Genomic DNA, 20029 nt, shown 5'->3' on the forward strand with positions numbered 1-20029 from the left:
ATTTAAGATATTAGGTGATCTTACGAAACTTCTGCATGTCCCACCCCGTCCAGACCTAATAGATACTGTGCTGACCTTTTAGGATCCTAGTAATTTGATGTTTAGGTTCGGAAAGTGTGAAATGACGCCTACCTTGGCAGAATTATCTGGTCTGCTTCATTTGCCTTATATTGACAAAAGTATGATCCGAGCTCGGAATCACTCGGGCAATAGGTTTCTACAAGGGTGTAGTTTGAAGAGTAATAACGGACATTTGGGTTGTCTGAATCAATCATGGATTTCTTTAGACTTTCTATTCGCTAGATTTTGGTCCTCGGAAGGTTTTGATTGCTTTTGGGATGAATTTCATATGACTAAGGAGAAGTGGGAGAGAAAGCATCTTGAAGTCTTCACCCTCGCTTTGTTAGGTATTTTAGTGTTTCCACTAGACGAAAGACGTATTAATACCAGTTATGTATGATGGAGCATATGCATGCCCCTTCTTTAGTTAGACTAGACGTGGTTGATCGTTGTATTCCCAATCGAGTGAAAGCCATGGACTTCAAGTTGCATTTGGATAAATTCTCGCTACCCGTGGGAGTCGACACTTGGATTGAATTTCTTGAGTCAAGAACCGGGGATAACATTTTGTGGACTTATCTGTGGCTTCGACCAAAGATAATCTTGTTTGGTTGTCAAACACAGCTCTTTTTAGTTATGTTAGGGCTCAATTTCACTAGACCATACAGTCCTTCTAGGGTAATGCACCAGTTGGGTAGGCTGCAGGACGTGCCACCAGCAGTAGATCTTCTGAAGGATGTTGAGTACTTCAAGGACCAAGCCTTAGGTGAGAGCAAGTACGAGTAGTTTTGGAAGCATGCAACAAAGCTAGGTGTGGACACACTCAAAGAAAGTTTGGATAATCCAGGGTACACTCAGGGATATGGGGTTTGGCTTCAATCTATCCCTTGGGGTATCAGTCAATCCTTACCAGCACAGCTTAGAGAGAGAATACAGGAAGAATGCATAGTTGACGACCATCAGGATGAAAGTGCGGGGTCCAAAGTGGAGACACTGAGAGTTCAGTTAGCAGATTTGTTTAAGATTATAGAAAGGTGTCAGAACAACTTTCTAATTGCACTCCTTATGAGGCAAGAATATGGGCCTGAAGCTTCTTCCCCAATATCAGGGTGTCTTTGCAGGACATGCTACAAAGTTTGAATGGGAGAAAGAGAACTTCATTGGCAGGTCCATCTCAGCCAGGGTCATCACGCAGAGCACCAGTCTGAAAGAACATTTCTTATCTTTATTCAATTTGAGTCTTTTATGTTTCTGTCATTGTAGGGTGGCGTCTGTTTTAAGTCAGAGTCAAGTTGTTTTTGGTATTAGAGTCTTTATCAGTAATTTCACGTATGTCGTCTTAGGGGTCTAGAATGTTATTTTGTATTTGTTGTTTAGTTTTTAAAGTGGTCCTAAATTCGTTGCATGTTTTGTTTCTTTCTTTCATCAAAATGTTATGAGGTTACGTCTTTCTTTTGTTTGTTTGTTTTCGTTTTCGCAAAAAAAAAGAAAAGAAAACTTCAATTATGTGATGTTTATGCATATGCTTCCCGAACTACGCAAGATCTGATTCATGTATAACATGATACGTAGGCAACCTACTTTTGGGTTCGATCTAATCATTTTGTTTCGTTGTTTTTCATTTTTGTAAAAAGAAAAGCAAAAGCCATAAAGAATGATAAAATGAAGGTAGATAGCGAGAGAAGAAAAGAAAGAAAGGATGATGAGACAAGAAAGGAAAAGAGCAGAGATTGATATGAAAAAAAAAGAAGAGAGAAGGAAAGGAGGGCGAAAATAATAATAATAATAATAAGTGTAGATAAAAATAAGTGTAGATAAAAATCGGGATGATGTTAAAATGACCTCGCTACCCTCAAAAACTGGTAGAAATGAGCATGAATTTAGGACAATTTTACCAATGTGATTCCCATGCTTGTTGTGTGCCCTAATCCTAATGGATGTCGTCTTTGATGAGCATGTTCTTTCAGATAACAGTGGTAGGTTTGCAGCACTCTAGCTAGTCACCCATACTTCACTAGATCCAAAGCAAAGCTCGCCATGGCTAGCAGGGAGATTGAAAATTCGCTCATTGACCCGGATCAGGATCACAGGGAAGAAAGTTCAGAACACAATGATGAGGTAGTAAGGCTCAGGCAACAATTGATAGATTTGCACCAGGTATAGGCCAGCGAAATGCCTCTTCCTTCGCTCCCTAAAGGTCTTGGGAATATCTCTAATTTTCCACCGCTCTCTCAGGTGCAATTCTCTGCTCCTACTGAGTCACCTGAGCAAGTGCCAGGATTCACTCCGCGACATTATTATCCTAGCAGTTCTGGTGTGCCCTTGGCAGCTCCCCAATCAAGACCCGCTGCTCAGCTGGCGCCACCGATCACACCGGTATTTGTGGCTCCGCCACCACCGGAAGCTCTCATATATGCTATGCGTCCGACAATGGGGCTTCCTAGGTCTGCCAGCGAGCCAGTATTGAAGGTTCCAGATAATCAGTATTATGCCCCGGAGCCTACTTTGAGAATGAATGAACTGTATGGGTACACTCATCCACCTACATTTCCATTTGATACGGATAAACCTATTGCAACAGAGGAACAGGAAGTCATAGCATGAAAGTTCAAAAGTTTAGAACAGGCCATGAGGAATTTGCAGGGAATCGGAGGTTATAAGAGTGTTTCCTATAATGATCTGTGCATGTTCCCAGACATCAACCTTCCCCTCAATTTTAAAATTCCCAAGTTCGAGAAGTATGCAGGGCACGGTGATCTCGTGGCACACTTGAGACATTATTGCAACCAATTGAGGGCTGTAGGAAGAAGGGAAGAGCTGCTCATGGCTTTCTTTAGCGAGAGCCTTTCTGACCTGGCTTCAGAATGGTTTATCGATCAAGATATCGACAAGTAGAAAAACTAGGATGACTTAGCTTCTGAGTTTGTGCAACATTTTTAGTATAACATCGACCTGATTCTGGATGAAAAATCCTTGGTCAACATGAAGAAGAAAAGAACTGAAGGTTTTAGGGAATACGCGATAAGGTGGTATGAACAGGCCGCCAGGGTAAAGCCTCCAATGAAAGAAAATAAGTTGGTAGAGGTTTTCATTCAGGCATAGGATGAGACCTATTTTCAATATTTATTTTCGGTAATGGGAAAGTCTTTTATTGAAGTCCTCAAAATGGGGGAGATGATAAAGGACGGAATCAAGACCGGCCGAACAGTGAGTTTTACCACATTGAAAGCCACCACACAAGCGATTCAAGGTGGATCTGGCGCATTCGAAGGTAAAAAGAAGAAAGGGAATGTGGCGACTGTCATAGCTGGAACCCATCCCTATCCTAAAAGACCAACTCACCCCTATCCCCAATCCCAAGCCCAAATCTACATCCAAGCTCCATATATTCCTCCCCACCATTACTACCCTCCACAAAACCCTTTATATTTCATTCTACCACCCCCGTACCCAGTATATAGCATGCAACCATATGCCCAAACCCCTTCTCACCTGCAATGGCATGCGCAAGCTCCACAAAATCGCCCATCTGCTCCACCAAATTACCAAAACCTCTCTAGACCCAGTTTTCAACCTAGGTCCAAGTATAAGAAAGAGAAGGCGGTCAAAAATCAATTCACACCTCTTGGGGAGTCATATGCTATCTTGTTTGATAGATTGAGAAAGTTGAAGGTCTTAAGCCCAATTCAAGAAAGGCTTTCAAATCCACCACCGAGGAATCTCGATTATTCTTTAAGGTATGCGTACTGTTCTGACATACCAGGCCATGATATCGAGAAATGTTGGCATTTAAAAAGAGCTATACAAGATTTAATTAACACAAATCAGATGCTGGTCCAGGCCTCAGATGGTCCAAACATTAACCAGAATCTGCTGCCAACCCATGCTGAAACTAATATGTTAGAATTAATGTATGACGGGAAAGAGTCGTCAAGGTGTTATAAGCCTATGATCAAGATACAGACCATTGAGGAGAAATCGGTTAATGTAGCAGAGTCTTTGAAAGCAATGTCATTGAGCCAGGAAGGAATGAGAGAAGATAAATACCAACACAAAGAAACCCCTGATCACGGTACAAGGTGCCAGAAGGTATGTTGATTTAAGTCAGGATAAACCTAAGTTGACAGTGGTAGGAGCTCCGAGTAAGCCCATCTTGACGGTGAAAGGAGCATTGGCAGCGCCTATTGTCCTCAAACTGGTGACCCAACCTCCGATAGTTGATACGAAAAGGGTTGCCTAGAATTATGGGCGGACTGTGATGACCTATCATGGGAAAAAAGTAGTGAAAGATGTAGATGTGGTAGGGGGTTTGACTAGGTCAGGAAGATGCTTTGTGCCTAAAAGTTTAAGAAAGTCCAAGAGAATTGTGAGTGGACCATCATCTATCAAAAATCCTATCACCGAAGAAGAAGCCAAAGAATATTTGAAAAAGATGAAATTGCCAGAGTATTCAATAATAGACCAGTTAAAGAAAACCCCTGCTTAAATTTTCCTCTTATCTTTGTTGTTGCACTCCAAGGAGTATCGTGATATTTTACTGAAGGTATTAAATGAAGCATATGTTCCTAGGGAGATTACAATAAATCAACTTGAGAAAATGGTCGAAAAAATCTTTGAGGTCAATCGGATTAGCTTTTCTGATGATGAATTGCCTGTTAAAGGTACAGGGCATAACCGGGGCCTTTACATTACTGTGAAGTGCGAAGATTTCTATGTCACTCATGTTATGATTGACGGAGGTTTAGGTGCAAATATCTTCTCTATTTCTACTTTGCAAAAGTTAAATATTGGTGCTGAGAGGATCAGGCCCAACAATGTATGTGTCAGGGCTTTCGATGGTGTAAAATCAAACCCCATTGGCGAAATAGAACTAATGTTGATCATAGGGCCTTTTGAGTTTGCCATAGAGTTTCAAGTAATAAATATAGACTCGTCTTACAATCTGTTGTTGGGAAGACCATGGATCCACAAGGCCAAGGCAGTTACATCTACACTGTATCAAATGATTAAGTTTGAGTATGACAGGCAAGAAGTGGTTATTCACGGTGAAGAAGATTTGTCCGCCTGTGAAGATTCTTCCTTGTATCTTATTGAAGCAAATAACGTAGAGGAAACATTCGTCTATCAAATTTTTGATACAGTGCCAGTGAATCATATCCTTGAATGGCAGGTTATACTGGGACCGCAATTGTCTTCTGCTTCTATCATGATGGTGACTGAACTTTGGAAATACAAATTTGAGCCAGGAAAGGGTTTGGGAGCGTCTCTGCATGGTATAGTTCACCCCATATGTCTGAGTGAGAGCATGGGTACATTTGGTTTGGGATTTAAGCCTACGGCTGAAGATCTAAAGAAAGCAAAGGGAAGGAAAAATGAAACATGGTCACTCCCTCGCCCAATGCCACTACTCAGTGAATCATTTTTTAAGAGCGGTGTCACGAAGCATGTGGAATTTGAAGTTGAATTGGTTGATAAATGCCAGAACCTTTTTATTGAAATTGATATGGTCGAAGAAAAAGAAAGGTACCAGTATGGCAGACGTGCAATTCATAGGTCCAGCTGTCCGACTCAATAATTGAGAAGTCACTCCTCTCCCCATCAGGAGAGAGTTTTGGTAGTTTTTTCATTTTTTTTCTGTTTATTCGAGTTATTTCAGGGTTGTAATTAGGATTTTAGTTTGTTTATGTTATGTTGGCATCTATGATTAAGCTCTTCTATCTTTTTATTTAATGAAATGCAATGTCCCTTTTGTTTCGTGTCTAATATATTTTGTTTTTCTTTTTTTATATATAGTTCTCTTTATGCAGATTCTAATGACATGACATGCATGTGAAATTTTTAGCCTGATCTTAAAATACAAACTAATCAAGATGTAATGAAGCAGGATGGGAAATATGATGAAGAAAAAGCACTAGAAGAAATAAGCAAAGAGTTGGAACAGTTTGAAGACAAACCGAATCCTAATTTGAATGAGACTGAGCCAATAAATCTAGGGACTCAAGAAGATGTTAGGGAAACTAAAATCAATGTACATGCTTTTCCACAGCTAAAAGATGGAATGATTCAAGCATTAATTGATTATAAGGATGTTTTACATGGTCTTATGATGATATGCCTGGTTTAAGCACTGAATTAGTGGCTCACAAATTGCCAACTGATCCCACATTCCCTCCTGTCAAACAGAAGTTGAGGAAGTTTAAAACTGATGTAAGTAATAAAATCAAAGAGGAAATCATGAAACAACTTGAAGCCAAAGTAATTCGAGTGGCTCGTTATCCCATGTAGTTATCCAATGTAGTTCCCGTACCAAAGAAAGATGGCAAAATTCGAGTATATGTTGATTATCGTGATTTGAACAGAGCAAGTCTGAAAGATGATTTTCCACTGCCCAACATCCATATTTTGCTAGACAACTGTGCTAAACACGAGGTTGCCTCTTTTGTGGATTGCTATACCGGATATCACCAGATCATTATGGATGAAGAAGACGCGGCGAAGACATCTTTTATCATACCATGGGGGACCTATTGTTATCGAGTGATGCCGTTTGGTTTGAAGAATGCTGGAGCAACATACATGAGAGCCATGACCACTATGTTTCATGATATGATACATACGGAGATTGAGGTATAGGTGGATGATGTGATTATTAATTCAAAAAGTCGGGCCGACCATATTAAAGATTTAAGAAATTTCTTTGAAAGGCTTTGTACGTATAATCTCAAGCTCAACCCAGCAAAATATGTATTTGGAGTTCCGTCTGGAAAGCTGTTGGGGTTTGTGGTCAGCCGTCGGGGGATTGGATTGGATCCCTCAAAAATCAAAGCCATTCAGGATTTGCCCCCACCCTAAAATAGGATGGAGGTGATGAGTTTGCTTGGTAGACTGAAATACATTAGCAGGTTTATTGCTCAACTCACAACCACTTGTGAGCCCATATTCAAGTTGCTGAAAAAGAGTGTTGCGGTAGAATGGACTGAAGAATGTCAGGAAACGTTCGACAGAATCAAAAGATATTTGTCAAATCCGCCCGTGCTGGTACCACCGGAGCTTGGTAGGCCTTTGATCTTATATTTAGCAGTCATGGAAAATTCTTTTGGTTGTGTCCTGGGTTAACATGATGTCATAGGCAAAAAGGAGTAGGCTATTTATTATCTTAGCAAGAAGTTCACCGCATATGAGGACAGGTATACTCTTCTTAAAAGGATGTGTTGTGCCCTAACTTGGGTAGCACAGAAGTTGAAGTATTATCTCTCATCCTATACTACTTATCTCATCTCCTGCATGGATCCTTTGAAGTATATCTTTTAGAAGCCTATGTCGACAGGTCGATTGGCAAAGTGGCAAATATTGCTTACCGAGTTTGACATTGTATATGTGACTCAAACCGCCATGAAAGCCCAAGCCTTGGCAGATCATCTTGCTGAAAATCCCATCGATGAAGAGTACAAGCCATTAAAACATATTTTCCTGACAAAGAAGTGTCGTGTGTTGATGAAGTCGTTATTGTTGCTTATCCAGGTTGGAAGTTGTTCTTTGATGGAGCTGTCAATATGAAAGGAGTCGGAATAGGTGCGGTTCTTATCTCTAAATCGGGACAACATTTCCTGATAACAACACAACTTTGATTTTACTGTACTAACAACATGGCAGAGTATGAAGCTTGCATTCTTGGTTTGAGGTTAGCTGTTGATATGGGAGTCCAGGAATTATTGGTGCTGGGGGATTCGGATTTGATCGTCCATCAAATTTAAGGAGATTGGGAGACGCGAGATTTGAAGCTTATCCCGTATCGACAATGCTTGCAGGAGTTATGTCAACAGTTTGTGTTAGCAAAATTTACGCATATTCCAAGGATTCATAATAAAATTGCTGATGCTTTCGCCACTCTGTCTTCAATGCTCCAACATCCTGATAAAGCCTACATCGATCCTGTGCATATACAGAGTCGTGATCAGCATGTTTATTGTAATACGATTGAAGAAGAGATCGATGGAGAACCCTGGTTCTTGGATATCAAGTGATACATGCAGTCATGAGAATACCCAACATATGCCACCAACGATCAAAAGAGGACTATTAGGCGTTTGGCTAGTGGATTTTTCTTAAGTGGGGGGATCTTATATAAGAGAACCCCAGATCTGGGACTTTTGAGATGTCTAGATGCAAGAGAAGCCTCAGCAATCATGGTTGAAATACACTTTGGAGTATGTGGGTTGCATATGAACAATTATATCTTGTCAAAGAAGATTCTTCGAGCAGGTTATTACTGGCTTACTATGGAGAGGGATTCTATTCGATTTGTTCAAAAGTGTCATCAATGTCAGGTACACGGTGATCTAATACATTCTCCTCCTGCTGAATTGCATGCAATGGCCGCTCCATTGCCGTTTGTGGCTTGGGGAATGGATGTGATTGGACCGATTGAGCCGAAGGCATCAAATAGACATAGATTCATTTTGGTAGCCATTGATTACTTCAAAAAGTGGGTAGAAGCAGTAACTTTAAAGTCAGTAACAAAGAAGGTTTTGGTAGATTTTGTTCATGCCAACATCATTTGTAGGTTTGGAATTCCTAAGATGATCATTACAGACAATGCTGCCAATCTTAATAGTCATTTGATGCAAGAAGTGTGTCAACAGTTTAAGATCGCAAATCAAAATTCTACTCCATATCACCCAAAGGCCAATGGTGCTGTAGAAGCCGCCAATAAGAATATAAAAAAGATACTGCAAAAAATGGTACAAGGGCCTAGATAGTGGCATAAAAGTTGCCATTTGCATTGCTAGGTTATCGCACCACTGTTCGCACTTCAACAGGGGCAACTCCATATTTATTGGTGTATGGGACAGAAGCAGTCATCCCTGCAGAAGTTGAAATTCCCTCTCTTCGAGTCATTATAGAAGCAGAGATTGATGATGACGAATGGGTAAAAACCCGACTGGAGCATTTGAGTTTGATTGAGAAAAAAAGGCTAACGTCTGTGGTCATGGCCAGTTGTATCAGAGGAGGATGGCTCGAGCGTATAACAAAAAGGCTCGCCCCAGGAATTTTGAAGTTGGTCAGTTGGTATTGAAACGTATCCTTCCTCACCAGGTTGAAGCGAAAGGCAAGTTCTCCCCTAACTGGCAAGGTCCCTTCGTTGTGAAGAAAGTGTTGCCCAATGGAGCCTTATATTTGACAGATATTGAAGGAAAAATGGCAGAAATGGCTGTCAATGCTGATGTGGTCCAAAGATATTATGTATGATATTTTATCCTTTGTTGATTTTATTGCATGTTTAGTACTTCCATTTTTAAGATTGATATGATGAAGGCATTTTATTTTTCTATCCAAACATTGTGTCATCCTTTGTTTACCCGTTTGAGCTTTATTTTATTTTTTTTCTTTCATATCCCACTTTTGGAATCAAAATAGAGTCAAAGATAAATGTCAAGAAAATAAGAATAAAAGAAAGAGTTCGCAAGAAAAAAATTAAATCAAAACAAAGAACAAGCTTATGGAACTGCGTGCGACCTGATTCTTCTCTCTCGGGAGTGAGATACGTAGGCTACCCTATTTTGGGCTCGATCTAACCAAATAAATATTTTAGAGTCACCCAGTCAACAAAAATTGGGGCATGAGTTAATGTGTTGTTTGAGTCGATTCCAAAAGTTGTAAGTCCCACCCCACTTCAAGTGTCGTTTGAACCTCTTGCCATCCTTTTCTAACCTTATCCGAAAGCTAAGTTACAACCAAAGAAAATTCTTCAGATCAATTTTTGATAATGTTAAGGCTAAGTATGCAATGGATATGATGATACATTGTGAGGTACCACTTGTCTCCCCGAGCGTAAGAAATCAGGAAAGAAATACAAAATGAGAGAGAGTCTTATTGGTGAAAACCCCCGTGGGCATCATAAGGCGATGGTGAGTTGAGAGAAATAAAAATAAAAGAGTCTTATTAGTGAAAACCCTCGCAGGCACCATAAGGCGATGGTGAGTGGAGATAAATAAAAATGAGAGAGTCTTATTGGTGAAAACCCTCACGGGCACCGTAAGGCGATGGCGAGTTCAAGAGAAAAGTGAAAAGTGAAAAGAAAGAGATTTGTTGGCGAAACTCTTTTAAGATGTCGTCAATTGAATGTGATGTATGAGTCCAATGGATTTGAAGAAGCGGCTCAGCGGCAAAGGCATGAACTCAACAACAAACGGGGAGTTTGGATAGGAAGATCAGACAGCTTAATCCAAAATGCATGTCATACTCAATGGAGTTGGTTGCCGTATTCAGATAAGTTTTCTTTTTGAATATGGGACATTGCTCTTTTCTTTCATTTACATATTCATACTTTTTGTATTTTTATGTCATTTATCAAAATAAAAGTCACCATTATTTCTTTACATTTTAAGTCAAGTCTGTGTCAAAACAAGCGAGAAAGGATTTCAAAATTTACTACCAGTCTTTCCAATTATATGAGGAAAAGACAAGGAACAACACATGAAAGAAATATGATCGTAATTCAACATAAAGCAAAGGAAGTCTATCAACCGACAGGCTGTTGGATTCATGGAAGCATTCAGATTTGGGAAAAGGGTGCACCTTAGAGGCACGGTAAAATAGAAACCCATTGGTCGAGTCAGAACTCATTTCCCTCAATTTGGATCTGGGTCGATGATGTGGCAAGACAGGGTAAGTGTCAGCGATTTGGAACAAAGATGAAAGGAACGAGTGCTGGGGCAGATACCTGAGAAGCCAAGAGCTGCAAGTCACCACTAAGTTTTTAACTGACAAATTTTCTTCGAAATAGGGGCAAATTCGCTTCACTTAATTCAACTACCATTGGAAATGCACATCCGTGGTACTTTACCTTATGTTCAGGACCCTCCTGAAAAAATGGGATTTTACTTTTTTTGTTCAGGACCCTCCTGAAAAAATGGGATTTTACTTTTTTGTTCAGGACCCTCCTGAAAAATAGAAATTTACTTTATGTTCAGGACCTTTTTGAAAAATGAGATTTTACTTTCAATTCAGGACCCTCCTAAAAAATGAAATTTTACTTTTTTGTTCAGGACTCTCCTGAAAAATGGGAATTTACTTTAAGTTCAGGACTCTCCTAAAAAATGGGATTTTACTTTCAATTCAGGACCCTCTTGAAAAATAGGAATTTACTTTCTGTTCAGGACTCTCCTGAAAAATGGGATTTTACTTTTTGTTCAGGACCCTCATGAAAAATGGGATTTTACTTTCAGTTCAGGACCCTCCTAAAAAATGAGACTTTACTTTCAATTCGGGACCCTCCTGAAAAATGGGATTTTACTTTCAGTTCAGGACCATCCTGAAAAATGGGAGTTTACTTTCTATTCAGGACCCTCCTAAAAAAATGGAATTTTACTTTTTGTTCAGGAACCTCCTGAAAAATGGGATTTTACTTTCAGTTTAGGACCCTCCTGAAAAATGGGACTTTACTTTCAATTCAGGACCCTCCTGAAAAATGAGATTTTACTTTCAGTTCAGGACCCTCCTGAAAAATGGAATTTTATAAGTTTAGGACCCTCCTGAAAAATGGGACTTTACTTTCAATTTAGGACCTTTCTGAAAAATGGGACTTTGTTTTATGTTCAGGACCCTCCTGAAAAATAGGATTTCACTTTATGTTCAGGACCCTCCTGAAAAATAGGATTTTACCTTCTGTTCAGGACCCTCCTGAAAAATGGGATTTTACTTTCTATTCAGGACCCTCCTGAAAAATGGGATTTCACTTTATGTTCAGGACCCTCCTGAAAAATGAGATTTTACCTTCTGTTCAGGACCCTCTTGGAAAATTGGACAACGCTTTCAAAAATGAAATACTACTTTACTACAATTCTTGTTTGGGATAATTTTCGTTCTAGTTTTAATTTTGGGTTTAAGGAGCCCGCCTGGAGAACAGAGTGAAGAACTAAAAAGTCAAGCAACAAAGTGATGAAATAGCAAGTCAGGAGCCGGCCTGGAGAATAGGGTGAAGAAATGAAAAGTTATGCAACAAAGCGAAGCAATTGAAAGCCAAGCAATAAGTTGAAAAAAATTGCAAGTCAGGAGCCCGCCTGAAGAATAGGGTGATAAAAGTCGAGTCAAGAGCCAATAGAAGCTTTATAGATAGGATTTTTAATTTCATTTATGTTTTAACTTGTAATTTTCATTTTTTGATGTAATGACAGAGCCGCGAACCGAAACTTCGATGGAACCTCACTCGACTCTCCAACTCGGTATAGTCCACTTCTCTTCCTGCCCTTTGAGATACTTGTGACTTCCTCATGACTTGGGTAGATAGGGTGTCCGATAGGATTCGATTGTCCTTCTTTCTTTTACTACTCTCTTTGAATAATGATCGGGACAAAATTCGGTCTCATTGTTTACTTCTTTGTCTGAAAACACTGCGTGTTTGCACTCAAAGGGGGCATGATGTAGACACGTAATTTTGTCCCTTCCCGATAGCACTTTTTACCCATTTTTACCTTATCCTACCGTATACCCTCACCCATGTAATTACATCCCACAAAAAATACAAAAACAACTCTCAACAAAATCCCTAACAAACTTTTATTCTTTTTAACATCCTAACAACCCTTTCAATTAAAATAAGACACCTAACCCTTATCCCTCCAATTAAAAAACAACACCTCACCACCCCTCCATTTCTTGTCCACAAAGGCAAAAAGGATAAAAATACACTAAAAAGGGGGTCCCACAAGGGAACCTTCCAAGAAGGTGCCAAGAACCCTTTTGTTTTTTTTTCATTTTTATACATACAGGGATCACACTTCTTTTGGTGTGTGTGTGGGGGGGGGGGGGATATACGCATATACACAGGAATAGGGGGAGGATCCATCATCTTCCATTTTCCTTACTCACAGATACTCACTAAAATTCCCCCATTTTTATACAATTAACAATACACACACAATAATTCTTTACACATTACACACCCATCGATGCACGCACATACACATCAATGAGATGGGGTGAAGAGTGAAAGAAGTGATAGAGGGATCAAAATTATAGTGATAAGAAAACAGAGAGAGCCAATGAATGGAGAGAGGAAGATCGAGTGAAAAATTAAGTGACCCATTACTGTTCCGACGTCGGGACCCTCACCGAAGCTCCGAATAGGCCACAACAATCCAGTGGACCGCTTTGGTCAAACCATCGCCGAAAAAGTGGCCAGCGAACCCACTTCCCTCACCTTGAATCCCGTTTTCAACCAAACTTGACGTCGTTGAGTCAGTTCTGACGAACCCGCTGAAAAACCATAGAACCCGACAACCATATCACATGAGCAGCCGCTGGTTTCATCACTTTCGCAATTACTGGTTCGTATTGGCGAAAAAAACTAAAGGGTATACCAAGTTCGGTCTATTCGTATCGAGTTTTGATTCGGGGTCTTCAGATGAGATTTTTGTCTTCTCATTCGATTAAAATTCAAGTTCAAAAGCTCAAATCGAGGGGGTTTTGATCGAGTTGGCAAGTTCGTTGTCGAGGTTTGAATTAAGGTTCTTCGGTGCGTGGATTTTGCCTTTTTGATTGACTGATATTTGGAATAAAATCATCATCAAGGTCCAATTCTACTCTTTACCTCTTTTTATTTTATTATTGATGGTATCCGATGCATTGATTTTAATATTTTATGTTGGTTGATTCGTGATGATGTGAATTATTGTTGTTCTGGTTTGGTATTTGATTCCCTTGATTGTGGATTAATTATGGATTATGTCATGAAATGATATCTCGTTTGAGAATTAAAATTGATTGTTGTGGGGCGGAACTTAAAAGTTGATAAAAATGATTTTGTTGATTTGATTCATTGATATTGAGCTTGATAGTATCCTGATAGGTTGAATTGGATAGGCAAAAATATTTAGGTTCGGGTAGGCAAAAGTTAGGAGTGATGTGTTGATTCAATGCGGTGAATGTTGAAATGTGTGTTGAATGGTTTTGTTTTATCACTTTTGAATCAATTGTACTATTTGGCCGGGGAATGCCCCGAAGTATCTGCATATCGTTATTCACCGGGGAATGCCCTGAGGTATTTTATACTCGGAGGATATTCGTGATGAAGGCCCGAGGCATCGGGTAAAGCACGGGAGCGTAGTTAGTATTAGTGTAGGTTAGATAGGATTTATTTTTGCATTTTTATTTTTGGATTGTATAAATTGGACTGGACACTGTACTATTGATTCCTTTTGTATTGTTTGTTTGTTTGATTGTTTTATGTGTTTTGTGTGGGTTGTACATTCATAGTGTCAAAATTAGCCGATACGCTCCACCAAGAGACCGTGGTTGAACCACGGGATTGAGGGGTGCCTAACACCTTCCCCTCGGTCAACAGAATTCCTTAGCTGGAATCTCTGTTCGCAAACTAGTTTAAAGAGTCAAATGGTTTTCAAAAGGATTTTCCAATGGTGACTTGGCACACCAGATTATGCCAAGTGGTGACTCTAATTTCAAATGTAAAAGCAATCCTTCTTCAAAACAAATCGTTTTCTTTTGTCACTTAAAAATAAAAACCCTTTCAAACCCAAAACGAATCTTTTGGATGTTTGAAAAAGGGGTGTGACACTATATATGATTTTAGACATTCTTTTAGTAGTCTACATATGTACTAGGACTAATTAATTCCCTCTTAATTTTAATTTACATACAGACGTGTGCTATATAAATGAGATAAATGGTCCATCAGGCGACTATTGTGATGAGGACAACAAAGAGTACCCTTGTGTATCAGGCAAGAACTACTATGGTCGAGGACCAATTCAACTATCATGGAACTTCAACTATGGACCTGCCGGAAAATCCATTAGATTTGATGGCCTAAATGACCCTGACATAGTTGCAAGAGATGTTGTTATTTCTTTCAAGATAGCATTGTGGTATTGGATGAACAACTGTCATTCACTAGTTACTTCTGGGACAAGGATTTGGTCCAACTATTAGAGCTATTAATGGTCAAATTGAATGTGATGGTGGTAATCCTCAAACTATCGCTAGAAGAGTTGAGTATTACACTCAGTATTGTCAACAACTTGGTGTTGACACTGGGGATAATCTCACGTGTTAGTTAACAAGTTAGAATAAACACTACGATTACACTTGAGTCAATCACTGACTTTACTTTTTAAGATTATACATTTAATATGTTGTTATTGTTACCGTTTGTCAGGCTTATATATATATGTGTGTTTTCTGAAAATTGATGAATAAGACTTTATTAGACTTGATTTTGTTTGAAATATACTCTCTTTCTCCATATCTTATTCTCTTTATTTGAACTTTAACCAATTTTTTTCATGGATTTTTGCATCATATTGATATCAGAAGAACCTAATAGTAATTTTTATATAGCTTTATAAATATTAAAATTTTAAAATATTGAATCAATTTAATCTAAAAACTAATTTATCAATCAATTCTCAAAAAGTAAAATGTGATAACTATTATGGGACGAAGGAAATAACTATATATATATATATATATATATATTGATATGAGCTTTTTTGCTAAGAACAAGAATTCAAGTAAGTTAAGAGTTGTTGCAGATTTTAAACCCTAGTTAACTATTCTGACTTATTCAAGTATTCTATGCTTTAGCTTTCACAGGTCAAGATGTTTGTGATTAAATGGGATGCACAAGAGCATGAGTTTTCATTCAAATATCTCATTTTGTAGTGTAATACCCGTGCTTTTTGTTAGCTTGAAAATCATCTCAAGGATATTAGAACTTGCTTTGAAATAAGAATTCATTCTTATAAACATGGTATTTCCATAATTTTCACTTCCTATCACGTGGAAAATTGAATAAGCTTTACATCAATATATAATTCACCCAAAATCGACACCCGCGCGAAGAGTTAGAGCCTTTTTAGTGAAACAGTGTTTGACCTGATCCTTCAGCGCGTCGCAGAGATAGCTCAAATGGCAATTGTCAAATTCCAGTATTGCTCCGCAATACTGGCGCATCACGCTAAATTTCCAGGTCGTAGACAAGGTGGCAATGCGATAGCTCCGCGTGGTGCCACCATGCAATTTCCCATTTGTCAATTTTTAGTGACACGGTGCGATAACGCCGCATCGCGCCAAGGGCTTAACTCGAAAAATTTGACTGAAAATTTAATGACGTGTCCAGGGTTAAAAGGATCAACTTCCTACCCCTATATAATCCCTGTAACACGTGATTCAGCCACTTTTCACCCAAAACATATTAGTTTCTCTCAAGAACAAACTAGGGTTTCTATTGGGGATTCAAATTCAGGAAGGTTTCTCCATCAATCTTTACGAAATCATGATCTAAGATATGCATAGTGTTCATTCATGGGCTCCTTTCGTCCACGAAGTCCAAGAATCCCTTTTCAACTACAAGTTATGGATTTTCTTCTTGTTTTCATGCTTTGTATGTTCTCTTTCATGTTGATAAATAAGGAGTTGATTTCTATTCCATGATTTGATGATAAATTCCATGTGGGTTGATTAGTATAGATAAAGATTTATGAAATCTCATGACTAAAACCTTGTATGATGAAATTGAAAGTGAACCATGATGTTTAATTGCTATACCATGTGTTTACATGTACTATGGTTGCCATATATTTGATAAAATGCCTAGATGAAGGAAATTTGCCTAACTAGCATGATATCATGAAAATCCCCATAAATGTACAAGCTTATGCCTATTAGACGTTTGATGAAATACTTCAATAAACGTATTGTGGTGATTATCATGTATTCAAGAATATCAAGTCATGTCAGTTTCCTTCCATCGAGTCTTGGGGGTACTTGTACCCAAAATATTAGCTGTGTGCCTAGATCCATGTCATGTTTTCACGATACTCCCAGTAAAGCTATGAACTCTTAGACTTTAGATAGTCTTATGACTCAGGAAAAATCTCTATGATCTCATGGCTCAGTTAGTTGTCAGATATCAGTAGTATTTCGTCAGCCATGAAAATTTAGTAACTCAGTCCATACTCAGTTCAGTTCAGTAAATCATGTTCAGTGTCCATTCAGATGAGAGTAGGAATTAGCACCGAATGAACCTAAGGATGGGGACTCACCTGTTATATGAGGGTGTGATTTCTAGAAGCAATCCTTACGTTCTAGAACTATGTAACCAACATAGGTTGAGACATCGTAGCCTGCTATATGAGGGTAGATGAGGTGGCTTAACCTGTTATGTGAGGGTTCCCACCATTCTCGCTAAAATTACCTATTATATGAGTGTTACTCACATGTTGTCCTTACCAGTGGCACGATATTGACACCCTTCCAATCAGGGGATAGATTAGACCCCACTCAGCTATTATAGCATATTTGGGGCATGTCGGTTAGATACTACTTCCCACAGTTTCATGTTATAGAATCAGAACTGTCAGATACAGTCAATCAGTCACAGTAATAGAACTCAGATAGTTCTTCAAATTTCAGGACTGTAAGACATAGTCAACTCAGATATAGTACGGAACTCAGATAGTTCCATCAGATTCAGGACTATCAGCTACAGTCACCCACGTTATCAGTTATACTCAGATACAGTCGCCCATGTTATCAGCATTATTTAGATATATTCCTTCATGTTATCAGTCATATCAGTTACTAGCATGTCATGTTATCAATATACAGACTCCGAAATCATGAAATCACATTGTCAGTTATAGTTACGTATTTATGCATGTATTCTCACGTTCATGTTAGACAGTCAGTTAGCATTATTCATGCATGCAAACCCTTGCATGTAGCCTACCTCACATGTATACTAGGTACATATGTACTGATGCATTCGCGCTATGGTTCTTTCCTTTTATGTTACACCATAGGTTCAGATACATGAGTTCCAAATCAGCAGTAGATTCCAGTTTCAGCAGTTAGAGTAGAAGCGAGTCCTCATCCTTTGAGGACAAAATGATTTTTTAGTATCTCATTGATTAGCTTATTAGTTGGAGTTAGTTGGGGATATGTCCCATCAACTCCTTATTCAGATTCTTCAGACAGTAGAGGCTTTCAAACTAGATGCAAACTAGATACAGACTATCGTGTTTTAGACGTTAGTTTTGTTTTGGGTATTCTATTACCCCACACAGATGTTACATTATTCAGTTATGTTCATGATCGAACCTTATGGCCTTTCAGTACATGTTTCCATATTATTAAGTTATCTTATGCAGTATACAGGTACAAATATCAGTCATGGGTTAGCTTGTGATCCCTTGGGGTCATGAACACCGTGTAGCATTTCGGTTCAGCAAATTGGGTCATCACATGTAGTGTTCACACTCACAGGTCAAGATGTTGATATCAAAATGGAATGCACGAGGGCATGAATTTGTCATCATCACTACACAAAATGCGTTGAATTATAAATTTAAGTCTTACATACATATATAGATGTAACTATGTAATTAAATTTTACATAGTTAAGCATTACATTTGTAATTAGATTATACTATAATTACATTAACTATGATAAATAGATACTATCATAAAATCATGATATATAATTATATGATTGTATAATTCTACCTAATTTGAAGATCTCGGCATATCAACAAGTTGAGAGCTGATCGAGAAGATAACCAACGTATAGTGCTTTCCATACCTCGCTTTATAGAGGGAAATCTAGCGGTATTCATCGGTGAGGGTCATTGCTATAACGACTAGTTTTTCTGATAAATATGTGAATTGTGTTATTCTATGTGATTTGACTATTTTACCTCTCTCCGTAGTTACATTATGGTATTTTTGGGATGTGGGGGAGGAGGGGGGTGATTGGCATGGTTCTGATGCATTTTGGTTTCATTTTTGCGATATTGTAGTTTTTGATGGCTTCGAAAGTCTTATTTTGGACTTATGTGGATATCTTTTGATCCAATGAATGGCTGAACGGACTATGCCAGCAACTTTGGAATATCAATTTTAGGTTAGGTAGACCTTTGGTTCGGGACTCGGTGCACCCGAACTCATTTCGACATATTGGTCGAAAAGTTGGAAAATTGAAATTATAGGTGTGGGATCCACATTTGATCGAAACGATCTCTGATGGAAAATTCAACTTTGCCAGCAGATCTGAAACGTCGATTTTAGGGTGGTGACATAGTTGGTTGGATTTTATGGCTTTTAAATCTCATTTAGACCCTCGGTTTGAAAAATTACGATTTCAGATTTCGGGGGTCAATATTATGAAAATGATGTTTTTTTTAAAAAATATGATATTGTCACTGATTCTGGAGCGTCTAATTTAGGGTAGTTACATATTTTGTTTGCGTATGTCGAACTCCGAACGGATCCCGGACACCCCTTCAAAGTCCGCCTCTACTTAAAAATACCTGGTGCAACCAAATACATAAAGGGTAAATCGGGATTAGGGGTTGTGTTTTTGTGGTAAGTGCCTGGTAACTCGAGTGTAGTATAAATAACCCTTTTTATCTGTGTTTTGTTAATTTTTCACCTTCCTCTTTAGAGTTAAACCCTAAAATTAGTGTGATGGCTTAAAGGAAAGCTTATGGGTGCTTGGAAAGTTAGATTAACATCTATTTCTTGATTCTCTTATGATTTAAGATAAGAAATCACCCCCTTTTCTTAGTAATTCGTGATTAAATTTTTAAAAATCTAAAAAAATCTTAAGACTCGATTTTAAACCACAATTTCACTCCTTTTCACTTGAATAATAGTTTAATCTTTTAATTACTAGTTTTTCATCAATTTAACCATCAAAACAACTCTGATTCTTGATTTTAACCCAGATTTTAAAGATTTTACCCGGTAAAGCTTTAAGTAATTTTTCTTCGATTTGAACCTCGTTTTTTTACTTGATTTGACTTGGATTTTCAGATGTAGGTTCCTAAAATATGGGGAACACATTTTGAAGTAAAGTTACAATTTTACCGTTCTTTTTTGAAAACTCATTTCGGGGGGTCCATTTTGACCCCAAACCAAAAGTAGTCAATATGGACGTCGTTGATTTTTT

The 20029-nt window shown here is 38.4% G+C and overlaps 1 pseudogene; it reads left to right on the forward strand.

The window, feature by feature from the left end:
- The window catches only part of LOC107855059, a 40582-nt pseudogene extending 25449 nt beyond the window's left edge, over positions 1 to 15133 (forward strand).
- Positions 15134 to 20029: the final 4896 nt, after the last annotated feature.

This window comes from Capsicum annuum, chromosome 4 (genome assembly GCF_002878395.1).
Source record: "Capsicum annuum cultivar UCD-10X-F1 chromosome 4, UCD10Xv1.1, whole genome shotgun sequence".
In the NCBI taxonomy this organism is placed as follows: Eukaryota; Viridiplantae; Streptophyta; class Magnoliopsida; order Solanales; family Solanaceae; genus Capsicum; species Capsicum annuum.